The sequence below is a fragment of the Camelus dromedarius genome, chromosome 31 (assembly GCF_036321535.1).
Source record: "Camelus dromedarius isolate mCamDro1 chromosome 31, mCamDro1.pat, whole genome shotgun sequence".
In the NCBI taxonomy this organism is placed as follows: Eukaryota; Metazoa; Chordata; class Mammalia; order Artiodactyla; family Camelidae; genus Camelus; species Camelus dromedarius.
In genome coordinates, this window is record NC_087466.1 from 15550247 (window position 1) to 15567106 (window position 16860).

At 40.2% G+C, this 16860-nt stretch overlaps 1 protein-coding gene and 1 non-coding gene across 5 annotated transcripts in view; one reads left to right on the forward strand and one right to left on the reverse strand.

Moving 5' to 3' along the window:
* The window catches only part of BICDL1 (BICD family like cargo adaptor 1), a 65776-nt gene that overhangs the window by 10169 nt on the left and 38747 nt on the right, over window positions 1-16860 (forward strand). The window lies entirely within an intron of this gene.
* On the reverse strand, window positions 16349-16420 carry TRNAG-GCC (transfer RNA glycine (anticodon GCC)). The gene has a single exon. It is a non-coding gene; the product is annotated as a tRNA-Gly (tRNA).

The window sequence follows — 16860 nt, forward strand, 5'->3', positions numbered from 1 at the left end:
CATGAGCTTTCGGATCCTCATTATGATGAACGAAGGGATACATATTGCTCTAATTTTATAGCTGGGAAAACTTGGGACAGAAAGATATGTGACTTAATTAAGGATCTTCCAGTTCTAGACTTATTAGGATTCCTGTGCCTCAGTTTCAGATTTCTGAGGCAGCAATTAAGGTCACCGACTTCGAAGCCCAGACAGCCCTGGGACCACACACCAACTCTGTTATTCACTAGCTGGGTGAACAAGGGAAAGTTTTCTCACTTTTTTAAAATCTTGATTTCCTCCACTGTGTAATGGAAACAGTTACGTTTTACTATTGTCTGATGGTGTTATGAGGACTACATGAGTATGTAAAGCTCTAAGCACAATGTCTAGCATAAGTCGGTGCTCAACAAATAGTAGCCACCATGATAATTATCATATCCTTATCGCGTAGATGAAATTTCTGCATCTTGTCAAACATTGATTCTCTAACATGAGAGCAGAAAAATCTGAAGTGTCCCCAGCACATACTGGCGTGTACAAATGCTTTGTTTGGTGGTCAAATTTATACTCAAAAATATTTGTTTAAAATTGGCCTTCCCAGGAATTGAGTCAGATTTATTCCATGGCACCTAGTATACATTGTGGGAATGCCTTTATCCCCGTTCATTGGCTCAGTTGGGCAAAACACCCTCTAAATTCTTGTCTAGCTTCTAAGATTCTGTGAGACTCAAACTGATGTATTTGGAGAACATGTATTTCCAATTTAGAAAGTGATACCACGATGTTTTTGACAGTGGGGTTTCATAAGGCGTGTTAAACACTTACCCTCCTAACTACATGAAAAGTGGAAAGGATACAGTGGGCCTGACTTTCAGGAAGAGGAGAGGAGAGACATGGGCCACACTTGTTGCCTAAGACGAAGGAGATAGGAAGCTTAACGTGGAGGTTTTGTGAGAATCCTCCTGGTACATAAATAACATAACACTTTTCGCTGGTGACACAGAGCCATCCTTGTTTCTAGAACACCTTACAGTGAACCACAACAGCTGCTCATCAAAAGTAGTTTTAATTGCCGGATGGGCTTTTGTTCCTTTTGGGGTGGGGGGAGGCCTGTATTTTATTGATCTTATTCTTAAAGTCTGTTTCATGTATAGGTGCTGTGTTGTTGTAGAAAAAAAGACATGGCAGGGTTCAGTCAGCTTATCCTTGAAAGACATTTTGAAAACAAGGTTATTTCCCAACCAAGTAACAGGAATTTAAATTTCCAAAGGACTCATATAGGACCTCCTCTGATGTCATCACCACTCTGTGACAGAGGTGGTGGTAATTACCCTCTATTTGTCCAATGTGGAAACCGAGTGTCAGAGATTTAGTGACACTGCGCAAGGCTTTGCACTGGTTATGGGTTAACCATTGGCTTCAAGATTAGTTTTTGACCATTTTCAAGGACCGACTAGTCCGTCAGAAACAAAAATCTCACAGAGTATTTCCATCTCGTTGGCTTGTTTTTTTAGTTGATATTTGCTGGGTGTCACTGTGTTGGCTGCCTCATAACTTCAGAGTCACTGAGGAAAACGAATCCAAAGGTTTGGGGTTCACTTTTTTTTAGCCGTTTCTGTTTGTTCTGTCAAGGGTGTGCTGCAAGGGCTGAGGAGGATTTGCTGAGAGGCTCCCTTCAGCTAGAAGAGAAAAGGGGCTCTGCATATAGGAGCTCTCCTCTATGAAGACGGTGTTTCCAGCTTTTTCCAGATTGGTGCTATTGCTGCTAATTAGTAGGTTAAACACATTAGGGTGGTAATTGCTTGCTTTTTCAGCATATGGGTGTGTTTATTGGTAGATTCATGTCTTGGTTATTTGAGCCTGTTCTTAGTTATTTACCCGGAGAGAGTCATGCCTGATTCAGGAGTCCTCAGGCTGGTTGTGTTAAGCTACAATTGTATCTAGTTCTGATTATCTTTCTCAAAAGAGGAGTGCCTGAGGTTCTAGCATATTAAGTCTAAATTTGGGAGGTTGCAAGGCCCAAGCTTCAGATGACTCACTGTGGGAGTAGATCTTCTTAATGCTGCTAGGTTTGCCTTAATACAATGGCAGTCAGCTTTTTTTTTTTTTTTTTACATTAAAATCTGGATTCCCTCAGTCCCTATAGACAGCTTAGTGTATTGTGTTGGAGTGGAAAACAGTTAAATGTGTTGCCTCTGCCTGGTGTATGGTGAGGCCTCTAAGTTTTGTACCTGGCAAATGGATTGCAGGTGGTAGATGGCTGGCATTTACTGGCAGAGAAAAAAAAAAGTTGGCTGCAAGCTGTGCACTCTTTTGTTACCTATGTTGAGTAAGCCATATCCTGCTCCCTAAATATTGTTGCCTTGAAAAAAAAATCTGTATTCAGTGAGTAAACATAATCAGCAGAAAAGCAGGTTAATTTTTTAAAAATTGAAGTATTGTTGGTTTGCAATGTTGTGTTCATTTCTGGTGTCCGGCATAGTGATTCAGTTATATACATATATACATATATATATATATAATTTTTCATATTCTTTTTCATTATATGTTATTACAAGCTATTGAATGCTGTTCCCTGTGCTATACAGTAGGACCTTGTTGTTTGTCTGTTTTATATATGGTGGTTTGTATTTGCCAGTCCCAGACTCCTAATTTATACCTCCCCCTCCACCTTGTAGCAGGTAATGTTTTGACCCTGATAGCATCTTCTCCATTGGAGTCCAGGACAATGACCCAATGCTGTCGTATAATTTTTAGAACTGAAAAGGAACTTCTTGTCTAGCTGGATCAGACTAGAAAATGTTTGTAAAATGTTTGCTTTTCAGAGGTTCTGCAAATTTGACTATATTTTTTAAAATTTGTAACACTTTGAAGAACCATTACCAAAATACGTATCATGCACTCTTTGAGATGAATGCCTCATTAAACAGGTGATAGACCACTGGGGCCTCAGGTTGCGCTGCCAGCTTCCCTTGCCTTTGTACCATCTCTGTTAACTAGAGTATTATGCTGCTGTAAGATGAGCTGTGTAAAACAAAAATCAAGCTAAATCCACAAATACATTAATACAGAGCTGCCACTATTATCCTCATCCTCCAATTTCAAATTGTTTTTAAAAAGCCTGATTATTTTTAATGAGTTTGTAAATCTTACACATTTAAATTTATAAAAATTTAATATTGATAAAAAGATAACCTTTATCTGCATCTGTTTATTGAGGCTTCTCATCAGATTACACACAGAAAAGCATATGGGGTGGGAAGACCCCTACATAAGCTGGGAAGCCAGATCTGCGGTTCTCAGACTACAGGCTGAGGAGCCATAGGTCTCCAAGGGGGGCCTCAGAATAGTTACAGGGAAGAGCTGAAAGGGGCATTAAGCTAGCGGATTCCAGTCCCCTTCCCCAGTTCCATTTCAACCTGAGCATTTTTATGTTTCATATATTGAAGTTCTGCTTAATATTTTATTTGGAAAAAAAAAGTTTTTCAACTGTGTATTAAGAAATGATTTATAAATCACTGATCTGTTAATAAGCAGTTAAGGAGGCCCAGGAAAGTGAAGTGATTTGCTGGGTCTGCAGTCCTAGTCCTTTGCTACTCCAAGTGGGGCTCTTACTGACAAATAAAACAAGCCTCTCTTTGGGAGTAAATAATGTGATACTGATTAAGAAAAAACCCAAAGGAGTAGTATTCACTATTTGTAGAGGGGTAACCCTAGTTGTAGTTTTATTAATTAATACCCAAGTTTCTGTAACAGATAAATCCCTAAATCTTAGTAACTTAGCAGAGGAGATAAAAACTGGTATACCTGACTGGCGAGGGGCTCTCAGTTTAGGCAGTGATTCAGTTGTCCAGCCGTCTCCTTCCATCTTATGACTCCTCCACATTCAACAGGTGGCTTCCAAGGTCACAGCAGAAGGGAAGGAGCCTGGAGGTTTTCTGGGAGCCATGCCTGGAAATTGTGTGAGTGGCTTCCACTCATTGACTGGTCATGACTCAGCTGCAGCGGAGGCTGGGACGCCTAGGCCAGCTCTGTGCCCAGGGAGACGTGGACTGGTGAACAGCTGGCCAGTCTCACCCGTAGCGGCATCTGTAGAGACAGCCCTGGGCTTTCCTCTTCTGGGCTTCAGTTTTCCGAAGGAGTCGGAGTGGCGGATTGCTGACATCCCACCAGTTCTGAGTAGGATAGCAGACAAAGTTGTGGCAGGACCACCTTTTTGTACATGTATTATACCATTTTGCTCCAAATAGAGAAGCTGTTGGTCTTCTTGTATTCAGGTAATGTCTCCAGTAATCACAGATTTGGTCAAATTCCTTTGAAGCTATAATCTGATCCAGAATTCCCAGAATGAAAAAAAAAAAAAGGATGTTTTTCAGATTGCCTTAGGATAGACACATTGATGTTTATATTAGGTAGGATAACACTAACTGTTACAACAGATTAGTCCTAAGATCTCAGTGGCTTGTTTCTCATTCCCATAAAGTCCAAAAGACATTCCTGTTTAAACATGAGGGGGGAAAATGGCATCATATTTTAATGGAAAGAATTGGCCTGGAAAACAGAAGACCTCAGTTCTAGTGCATGCTCTGCCACTAACTTTCTGACCTAAAATAAATCCTCATTCTGGGTCTCAGTTTCTGTGTCAGTAAAACAAGGGGATTGAACTAGATGGTTCTTTTACTCTAAGTGTTCATATACATATATGTGATCTCTAATGAAAAAAAAAATCTTAAGGGAGACATTCTCACATTATGTGGTATATTGGGAGTCTGGTAGCTTTGTAATGCTGCCTTCTTTACATGCAGAACAGTTCCATCCTTCTCTGAGACCAGGGGTGGTTTCTCCTCTCACGGTAAATCATTGCTTCAGTGTAATGAGAAATAGAGGTTGAGATGACTGGTGCCACAACGAAATTTGCTTTCCATTCCAGTCATGGCGTGGAAGGTACTTTCCCTGCACACTACTGACGGCGTAGGCAGTGAGGAGGTGTTTATGTGCTTTTCCTGTTTAAAATTATGCAGCGTAGTACTAAGATTTTACAAGCCTGACATTCCTAACTCTCTACAGATAAGTCAGATTTTCCACACTGCCCTGGTATTATTAGTCTCATTCAGTGCTGTATGTTTATCATTTGCAGAAGTGGAAGAATTCCCCTTACACACACCTCTCGTCATCAGTTGCTAGGTAACAGCTTTTTACATGGTCCCAGTCTGGTGATGTTGCTATGGATACCAGTTACTCCTTCTCCTGTGACATTGTTGTGGTCAGGCTCACAGTACAGGCAAGACGTAACTATGATGTCAGAGGTATTTTAGCATATGGCTTTCCCTCTCTATTAATGATAAGATCTAAGTAACAGATATCAATTCCATGTTTTCTGTTATATAAATTAAGGAAACGAGGTGTTAACTGAATCTTGGATATACTCCACCACTGAAGGTCTTTATTGCGTAATTATTTCACAGAAGTAAAGTGGACAAATTATTAACTGTGAATAGAGACCTGCTGTGCTACGTCCAGCTCATCATGCTCCACACAGACCTGCATCCAGCCTCCTGTAGGGAGGGCTGCCCATGGAATATAAGCATTATCTTTGACTTTGTCCTCAAAGGTTAGGGACATCTGGGGATGCTCTTTGTCAAACTCAGTTTATCTAAATGATAAAGCCTGAGGTCTAAGTTTCATTGCCATTTAATATCCCGCGTGGTGATGATTGCTCTTCTGCTGGGCTTTAGACAGTATGGAGGCAGGGACTGTGTCTTTAACTGATTTTTATCCCAACAATGCTGAGTGGAGTGCCACACACGGCAGCATCCAGAAAAGGCTTATTGATTTGTTCTGAAGACCGAAAGAGTAGGTCATTATCAATTTGACTTTAGGTTTCTAACATAACGGTTTAAGATGGTGAGAATCCCCTTCACAGTACAATTTTGAAGGTCAGGCTTAACCCATGTTACATACCTTTTACCGTCTGACTCTTTGATCTCACAGTTGAGGAAACAACTAAGACCTTAAGAGGATGTGACTCATCTAAGGTCACAGAGCAAGTAAAGCTGTGGTTTATGAACATGTGTGTTATAAAAAGTCTGTAAAAAAACAAACAAACAAAAAAAAAAACAGAGCTTAAAATCTTTGCAGTAAAAACAATTCTCTACCTAAGCAGTAGTGTTTTGCTTTATGCAGTCTGTAGACTTAAAAAGCTGGCTTTTTTATAATATATGTTAAAGAGGAACTTTAGTGTTTAACTGGAGCTCTGTGAAGAGCATATTTAAAGTCAACTCAAAAATAAATAATAAATAAATAAATAAAGTCAACTCAAAGCACTGCAGTCTATTTAAATATTTGACTTATCCCTCAAAAACTAGATTGAAGTTGAACATAGCAGAGGATTGATGCCAGTCTTTTCAAAATTAACATCCTATTTAAGAACTGGCAGAAATGTAACATGTAACAACACTTCTTTAAAGTGAAAGGGATTTATTTGCCAAATAGAATCCTTTTATTGGGGAAAAAACAAAATGAATGAAAAAAATGTGTCTTCTGAAACACAAACTGCCAAAGTTGTCAGTTGTGGACTTTAACTGGAAGGGACAGACAGATCCTAAGAGCATTAAGGAAACTGATGAAGCAGAAGCCCTCCAGAGATGAGCTGTAATTCAGCATGAACCGCCCCTCCTTCTGAGGACCAGAGAGGCAGAGTCTGCCCCCTCCTTTCTCTTTGCACCACCACATCCCTTGTTGAGGCTGTCTGAACTTTCTGCAGTAAGCACCCACGTATCTCCCTGCCTTTATGCTCTGCCCCTTCATTTTTTCCCATTGTCAGATTTCCTTCTTCCGTGGAAGTTCTGAACAACTCATTGTCTTCAGGGGGACTCCCCTTTGCCGACCAAGTTGAAGCTCCTTGGTGTGGCATTCAAAGCCCTGTACTCGGTGGACCTAGCACATTTCCAGCCTTATCTGCCACTGTCTCTCTGTTTGGGCCCTATGCTTCACCCAGATGAGCGTCTTTCCTGAGAATGCCTTGTGCTTTCCTACCTCACATGGTCTTTTCCTGTTGCCACTTGTTGGAATTTTCCCCAGGCCCGAAGGCCACTTCCTTCGTGGGGCCTCTGCTGTGCTTTCCCCACCTGTTTTCACCTCTCCTTCTACTGATCATCAGGAGCACTTTAGTACCTTTCTTTTGTCACTTACATTCTGCCATCTGTTATGGTTAATTCATGCCCTTGACTGTTGAGTCAAGAGCTGCACACTAGGGCACCTCCTACAGAGGACTGAGCACCTTGTCTGAAATAGGGTGAGTGTAAGACGGCATTTACAAGTCAAATAAGCGTATATTACTCAGTTTTGTACTTCAGGTGTATAGGTTGTATAAATACAACCATTTACCAAAAGTTTTACCCACCCAGAAAATTAATATTTTACTTCCTATAATGTACACTTACTCTTGCTGAATTCCTTCACTATGGTCTGTATCACTGGTCTTTTGGTGTGATGACTCCCTCTTTTAAAAATCTTACCCAGTGACCATCTATGTTATTTTTGAACAGCCTTATTGAGGTATAATTTACCCTTTATAAAATTCGCCCATTGTAAGTGTACAAATTCAGTTATTTTTAGCAAATTTATAGAATTGTGCCACCATCACTGTGATCTAGTTTTAGAACATTTTTGTAGCTCCCCCCACCCAAGTTCCCTTGTGTCCTTTTGCAGTCTATGCCTTCCCCTCACCCTCAGCCCCAGGCAAACACTGATCTGCTTTCGATCTGTATTGATTTACCTTTCCTGGATATTTTATATAAATAGAATCAGACAACAGGTAGGTTTTTTGTGTCTGGCTTCTTTCATTTAGCGTAATGTTCACGAGGTCCACTTACACTGTAGCACATATCAGTAGTTCTTTTTTATTGCTGAATAATATTCTGTTGTGTGGATGTAGTGTATTTGGTTCATCCATTCACCAGTTGATGGGCATTTAGATTGTTTCTAGTTTTCTACTGTTATGAATAATGCTGCTGTGAACATGAACTTGATTCACGTAGAAGCCTTTGTGTGGACATGTTTCATTTCTCTTGAGTGGAATTGCTGTTTGGTATATCTCTGTGTAACTTTTTAAGAAACTGCCAAACTGCTTTCCAAAGAGGCTTATATCATTTTACATTCCCACCAGCAATGTCTGAGAGTTCTAGTTTCAACACAAGAGGAACCCCTTTTTAATATTGAAAAAATATATTGTATACTCTCACATGTTACTAGATGTTATTTTAGTATCTGCAGGTTGATTAAAGAATAAAAATTACTTTAGGGATTTAGTAATAGTTCTGGAAGGATTTATATTGTATAATCACAACAGCATTTAATGACATGATGGATTTGGTCTGTAGGCAGTGCTTAAGTGTGTACATAAATGTACACTCTTATGATAGCAATTAAGTGTCCCCCAAGGATCCAAGGGTTGGGAGCTACTGGTCCAGATGACTTTTTTTTAGAAATAAATATAAGCTATCTTTTTATACATCTTCTGTAAAATAGAGACCTACCTCATAAAGTTGTTTAGAAACAAATGCATTTGGCCCATAATAGGCACTCAGTTCGTGACTTGAGAGTATGGGCTTTGAAGCCATACAGGTGAGGATTCTAAGTTACCTGAAGCAGGCTCTCCTCTGTTCAGACTGCCTTGGAATGGAAACTGTATGGATTCTTGGAAACACCTCTCCATACTTACTCCTTACTGACTTCAAAATGCTGTTTCTATCTACCCATTTCATTTGGCTTCACCTTTTTTTGGATTGGAACCTTCTTCTCTTCCCCATCCTCAATTTACCAAAGTCGCTTAGCAAATGTTATTCGTGTCTTCTAAAGCAGTAATTCTCATCCCTGAGCACACCTAAGAATCACCTGGGTGGCCTTTGCACTGAATACTGATTCCTGGGATGATGAACTGCTCTGGGATGTGACCTTCACATCAGGACGCTTTAAAAGCCAAGCAGGTGTTTATAATCTGTGGCCAAGAGGGAGAATTACTATTCTAACAGCTGTTCTTGCCTACTTTAGTATCAGCAGCAGCCAGTTACAAGTATCTTAATTCTTTCATCAGTAAAGGCATTGAGTAAAATGGAGTCTCTGGAATACCCTATTAGAATGACACCAAGCCATTGGAGGAACCTCTCAGAGAAGCGTTTCTCCCACCCAAGTGGCACAGTCGGTGTCTGAAAGGAGGTTGTGTGGAATGAAAGCAAAAACCTTAAGCTTTGCTGAAGTCAGGGCACATTTCTTCCATCATCACTCCTTCTAGGAGGCAGTGTGTGGCACAGTGAGATGGAGTCAGGTTTTGGTGCTGGAAGAACCTGGGTTTATTTTGGTTCTGTTGATGACTAGCTGTGTTGATTGAGGTTCAGAGAATTTGCAGTTGCACATTTTTCTCATGTGGAAAAAAAATAGGGATTGTTAAAAACACAACCAGAATCATACTGTACTCCTTGCAGGGTTGTTTGGAGTGGGAACTGTTTATAAAGTCCTTAGCGTACTTCCTGGCTTAGAAAGCTGTGTTGTGTGTAGTGCTGCAACTCATGCTATAGCCGGCCTTGACTTGTTTGTGTCTCCAGTGCCAATCACAGTGCCCTAATGCTCAAAGGGTTATAAAATTTGATGATGGTATGGAAAACAAAATTTGAGTTCTTTTTCAAATTAATCTGACTATTCTCATAGGTAAATAACAGATGTGGCATTATAAAATGAGTGGTCAGCAGGTAAGGGTTGATACACATTATTTTAATGGCAGTATCCCTTCATTTTTGTTTAATGAGATTCATGGTAAAAGTCATGCAATATTGTACAACCCAGGGACAAAAATAGTAGCACCCCAGTATTTAACAAGATGCTTTAGTAGTTACAGCAAGTGTGGTATAAAAAGAGGATGGTTATGAGGGACAGCTGTGAAGAATAATGAGGCCAAGAGGTCAATATAAAAATAATGAATCCAAAAGGTTAAGATAGATAGACAAGCCCAAATCAGAACATATAAGACAAGTGCAGTTCATCATGAATTTTTCCCCCCAGCTCTGTCTGCAGAGGGCCTAGAAGCAATGAAATATTGGTAGCAATGAGTATCCCTAACGCACAGATTTTACTTCCTAAGTATCATTCCCCACTAAAAGGAACCGGGGCTCCTGGGAGAAACGTCTAATTCCAAGCCTGGTGTAGAAACTTAACAGAGTGAGCCTGAGACATCATTTTGTGCTAGAAGCAAGAAAGCGTTAAAAATCGAATGGAATAATTACGTGTGTACTTGAGATTCAAGCAAACAAGCGAACGGAGTTGTGTCAAAAGGACTCAGAAGGCAGTTGGAAGGGACTCCTGCTGGTTAAAGTTGAGACAGTTGGCGTGTTAGGCAGAATAATAGCTGCGGTTGATACACATGAATATGTAAAATTCCATGGGTCCATAATGATCCTCAGAAAAGAGAAGATTCTCCCCACTCCACAGTTGTCTGTTAAAAATTACTCTAAATTTTTTTAAATTTATTATTGTATTATTTAGTTATTTTATTTTGGCAGGTGGGGGTAGGTAATTAGGTTTATTTACTTTTAGAGGAGGGACTGGGGATTAGAACCCAGGACCTTGTGCGTGCTAAGCATGTGCTCTACCACTTGAGCTATACCCTCCCCCTTAAAAATTACCCTAATAACGACTCCTTACTCTAAATACTGATGAAAGGGAATAATTGAGCATTTTTCCAGGAGCAACTTTTCTTTTTGGTTTTGGGGTTTTGTTTTTTTTTTTTTTACAGGTAACTGACTAACTCTAGGCAGTGAGGGTGTGCTCTTCTTTATGTGAGAATGCCGACTCTATTTGTAGCAGTAATGGTATAATTAGGGAGTCACCATTTCAGATCCTGATAAGATAGCTGATTCAGGCAAAAATCGTGCACAGGTGATAAAAATCTTTAGGTGAAAGGTAAAAGGGAAACTGGAAGTATCACCCCACAGATTATTTGGTTATTTCAAGGAGAAAAATGCAGCTTTACAGCAGAGGGGGTGACTCAGCTCAGGGACCTATCTCGGCATCACCGGAAGTGGGCTAACCAGGCATGATGTGTTTCTTGTTGGGATGCAGCACGAGGTAAACAGAACCACCTGTGAAGTGTTCTGTGAAAACTGTTTAATCTGAGTCTATTCAAGGCTTTTAGATTGACTTTCAGTTTAGGGAAAATACAGGGGTTTGAGCAGGAGCAAATTCTAGCCCTCAGGCCAAATCCAGCCAATAGCCCTTGAGCTAAGAATAGTTTTTACATTTTTAAAGAACTGTTAGAACAAAATAAAAATAAACCAAGAAACAAAAGAGAGTATGTGACAGAGATAGGATGTGGCCCACAAAGCCTAAAATATTTGCTTTCTGGACCTTAGAGAAAAGAGGCCAACCCTAGGTTAGAGGAACAGGTTAATTGATTTTATAAGGAGTCAGTTAGACAAATCCAGAAAGTGGACTGGCTGGGTCTCTTCAATTTCATAGAAAACTGAAAGATACAGAGTGGGAATTTATTCAAGATTAAAAGAGACTTGTGTCGTAAGAGCCAAATGCCGTGTGTGGATCCTAATTTGAACAAATTAGCCTTAAAAGGTATGTTGGGGAAGAAAAAGTGATCAAGATGGCAGAGTAACAGGACGTGGAGCTCACCTTCCCCCACAGGCACACCAAAAATCCTTAAATAGGTGGAACAATTCTCACTGGAAACTAACTGGAAACTGGCAGAAGGACTCCAATATGACCAAGGCTTTAAGAAAGATACACACGTACTCGGGTAGGAAGGGAAGGAAAGCTGTCGGGTTAGGACCTGTGCCCCTGGGAGGGGACTCAGAGCAGCAGGGAGAATACATGGGTAGACACCTGCCCTGGGGAATGAGCAGTGAGAGCCACAGGTTGGGCCCCCCAGTCCTGGGGACCTACGCGGGGAGACGAGCCCCCTGGGCTGGTTGGAGGCTCGCTGGGACTAACAGGAGAGGAGCGGGAAGGCTTGACTCCACTTGTGAAGACCCCAGATACTGCCTTGCCCCTGAGGCAGGGTGGAGAGAGATCTGCTCTAGCGGCTGCCGGGTCCTCCATGACCGCCTGGGCACAAGCCCCAGCTAAGCAAACACCCTGGCCCTGCTTACTCCATGTCACAGCCAATCGCCGCATGAAAACATGCTCAGCATTGCTGATTATTACAAGCTAGGTCTTGCCTGCACCACCTGTCATACTGTTGTCACCTTCTGCGTTCTATCATGGCTCTTTTTCCTCAGACTTCTTAGAGATCTTTAAAAATCCAATTTGCATTCCTCAGGCATTGTTGAAAATAACGACGTTCCTTGTGGAACAATTTATGCCCCCGAATTTTCTCTTGGGCATAGTGTAGTAAGTATCCAAAATATCTTTGGTCCCCGTAGGACTAGTTTAGTTATTTTCTTCCGAGACAGAGGCTAACATCACTTAACACCATCATTCCTAAATAATGGATCTGTTTACTCTTAATTTGCAATTATAGTAAAGATAGGCGAACAGCAGGAAGGTCCAGGTTCAGAAGCACTAAAATGTTGACAGTCGTGTTCCCAAATGGGACAGAGTTTTAATAGAGGCATTGGTGGGTATCAGTGTCACTCCGCCTTACCGTTACCAATAAGCTGTTACTGACTCAGTTCATCCAGGAAATTGGCTGTTTTGGAAGGCTAGCTGTTCAAGTGGCTGTTTTTCTTGTGGTGTCTGACCACGGGGGTCATGACTGTCAACTTGGTCAAGGGTCTGGAACCGGAATGTGGCTCTATCAATATCTGGAACTGCGGCTTTACTAGGAATACCAGATTGGTAGTGTCCCCAAGCCTCATTTTCACTAGAGTTTTAATTAATGAGAATGCATCTCTAATTCTGTGTTTTGCTCTCTACCTTTCAGACACTTCTGTTTCATTAGCTTTACCAAATGTTTCAAAGGTCCATTGTCAGTCACCTATCTGAGCACTGCCCCCCCCCCCCCCCCGTTGAAAGACGGATACTGAAAATAGCAAGCAAATGTGCTGTTTTATGAAATGGACAGCAGTGCGACAAGACTGGCCAGGAACCTAGCTGTTCAGATCCCATAGTTACAGGCCACCGAGGAGTCAAGTCAGAGGGCGGCCAGCTGACTTAGGACAAAGGCTGGTAAAAAGGGGTCACAAGCCAAGAAGCCAGTGAAGAGGCCCTAACAGGGCGTCCTAAGCACACATCGGCCCTGATCTGGAGATGTGAGGCCTTAGAATCATGGCTCTTAATGCTGTGATCAGAGGCCCAAAGTGGATCTGCTCTAAGTCATTTAAGGGTAGATAAGTTAATATCATAACAGGTATGAACAGATTGTGCCATGGAAGCCCCAGGGCAGTATTCTGCTCTGTGCTCTGAATTGCGGTAGCTGTAATTTTACCTAAAGGTTAGCACTGTTTTGTTTTTTCCCTTCAGTAGACAGGACAAAGAGCTCCCAGCTTCATTCTGTAGAACACAGTTTCTAACATTGTCATTATTATAACTAAGTGTTCTTTTTTATTTTTAACGCGTTTGCCATCAGAGGGACCCTGAATTGAAATGTAGATCTATTTAAAATTTTCCAAAGTGTTTACAGTAGCTTTCCCTCAAAATGTACCATTATAGCATCAATACCAAGAAAATGTATCTCAGGATCAAGGCAGTCCAGGAAACATTTAATATTATATTCCTTTCTCAGAGATTTGCAGTGTATATTAGTACACTGAAAGTTTTTGTTAAGTCTTAAAGAAACCTATTTGAGCCAGTGTGCCTCAAACTTTTTTGACCACAGAATTTTTTTGTTGCTGATACATAGTAACCTTCTTTTGAATTAATATTTCTTAAGCTACTTGAGAAATAGAACATACCCTTGCAAATAATAGCTGTATACCCAGTAGGCTGAGCTTGAAACAAGGAGAGGAAATGTAGATTATCGTTAATGTAGCTCCATGATTAGAATTTCAAGCCCTCATTAAGGGAATAGCTAAGCCCAAGGAAGGGACTGGTAGTAATGATCTGCTCTGTTTTCCTGATGAGGTGTAAATACCTGTATGATTTTTTTAAAACTAAAATTATATCATATGCTGCATATACTGTTTTGTAACCTGCTTTTTAAATTAGTGGCCTCTACCTTTTTACTCCAGTAATTTTCTGTTATTCTCATTTCAAACCCATATTCAAATTTCCCCAGTTGACCACCAAAGATTCCCTTTAGTCTTGGTTTGCAAATCAGGATCCAGTCCAGGACCCTGCATTATGTCTGTTGCGTTACGTCTGGCCCCTTATGTGTTATTTATTCTAGTACAATTCCCGTTTTTCATTGACATGCTGGAAAAACCGGGCCAACTGTCTTGTAGGAAGTTCCAGCTTCTGAGTTTGTCTGGTTGCCTCTTCATGGTGCCGTTTAGCTCATTCTTCTGTTCCCTGGCATTTCTTATTAACTGGGCGTTTTATATTAAAACTTCATGGGTTCAGGTCAAGCATTTCTGGCTGGAAGATGTGCACTTACTTTTTTTTTTTAACATTTTTATTGATTTATAATCATTTTACAAAGTTGTGTCAAATTCCAGTGTAGAGCATAATTTTTCAAAGATGTACACTTATGATGATAATGTGAGATCCTCCATTATTCAGTTGTGTTTTCCCACTTTTAACAAGACAAGTAATCTGTGGAGTTCTCAGGCACTAACTTCTGAAAGATTCTGTTTTCACCCCCAGCAAATACTGGAACACAGTTTCTCGTCTTTTGTGGTCATTGAGCATTTTGATGAAAATAGCGTGTCTTTCACATGTAACTTCCTGTTGTTTACTAGAGTTATATTGTTTGGTCCATGTAACTTAGTGTTCTGATCTTAGAAAATGAACCAGTATTAGTTTTAGACTGATATAAATTATACTTTATCTCTAAAAAATGAAATTAGGAAGACTTCAGATATAAAGGATAAGATCTGCTGTCTGTAGAAATGACAAACCAAGAATTGTCCTTTAATGAGTACAGGTTTGGGAACATGCAGAATACAGTCAAGGCATGACTGGACTTATTTTTAATGAAAATTGTGATACTAAAATTAGCTAAACACTAAGGAGTTTGAGAGCTGCAGTCTGGTAGTGGGTCTCCTTCCCCTGGGTGAGTGCCGGACTTACCCAGAAGCTTCTGGTGCTAGGCAGTTGACCCCTAGAGAGGCCATGACATGTGACTTTATGCATATAAGATCATCCAAGAAACTCCTTAACTGGAATTTAACTTCACATGCTAATTTCTTTCAAGGATGGAGGGATCAGCAAACTTTTTATTTATTATCTCACCATTGCTGGTGGTCAGGAGTCAGCATGGCTTAACTGAGGGTCTTAGAAGCCCCTCCACGAGCACAACCCCCTTCTTCCAGAGGAACCACTATCCAGACTTTTATGGTCATCAGTCCTTTACTTTATAGTGAGTTTTACTTGCTAAGTATGTATCCATAAGTAATACTGTTTCGTTTTGGACTTCTGTGTAAATGGAATCATACAGTGTGAATTATTTTGTGTCTGACTTCTTTTGCTTAACGTTTTGTTTTTATATAGTTCATCCATGTTGACACATGTAGCTTAGGTAATTCATTTGCCTTGGTGTATTGTATTCCATTGTGTGAATATATAACATGCCCTGTACTAGTAATGGCTGCTTATAGGTTTTAGCTGTTAGCAAACAATGCTGTTGTAAACAGTCTTGGACATCTATTTTGGTTGACATAAACACATGTTTCTGTAGGATATACACACAGAATTGCTGGGTACCTAAAGCTTTGATAGCTTCTCTGATTATTTCTGAGGATAGATTCCTAGCAGTAAAATTAATGGATCAGAAGGTGTAACCATGGAAGATGATTTCAGGATTTGTATGAATTTACTCCACAGTCAGAAGGATAGACGTTATTCTCGTTTAATTCTTCTGTAGTGTAAACTAGCTACACTGTGTACAATGTGGAAGCAAACTATAGAATCAGTAAGCAATTTCCTTGTACTGGGAGTGTCAGTCCTGTTTTTTTCTGAAGTTCATCTGGAAATGTATTTCTTTCATGCTGCCTAATGCCCGTTCCTTTGGGGCTTTTTATTATTTTTTTTTATTTGTGTTTGTATAGTAATTATGGCTGATTTGCTGGAAAGCTTAGAACTATTGCTTCTCATTACATAGAAATATTAATTAACCATGATCAAATGTATAAATAAAGACATTGATTCAGTGTGCTTTATTCAAGGATTCACTTTCTAGAACTTAAGCTCTATCAATGCAATGTCTTATTTGTTTTGTTTTTTATGTTTTTTAATGGAGGGGGGGAGGTAATTAAGTTTATTTATTTAACAGAGACACTGGGGATTGAACCCAGGACCTAGTGCATGGCAAGCACATGCTCTACCACTGAGCTATACCCCCCACCTCCCAATATTTTAATAGATGTACCCCTGTGTTACTGTTTTCACTTTAGCAAATGTGATCCCCAGTTTGTTCATTTACCTGTTCCAGGTCCCTCCTTGAATGCAGGGCTGCATCTTAATCGATGCCTCACATTTCGCCTCGCCTATGGTAGATATTCAATAATTGTATGTTGAAATAGTATTGGGTTGCCACACTATTTGCAATTGTTGCCTTTTGTACTTTTGCTCTTCCTTAGTATGCTAGGTTTATTAATGAATGATCATTTTGATTTATAGAGCACCTTCTCTTCCACCTAAGAGGTCTGAGGTGACAGGTTATTTGGATTCTTTTTGGTTTGGATTACTATTCTGACGTTTAAATGAGCCTCTTTCTGAATGTGCCCATATTTTCATTTCTATCTTTTTAAGCTTCCCTGCTCCCAAGAATTTTCAGGCTTA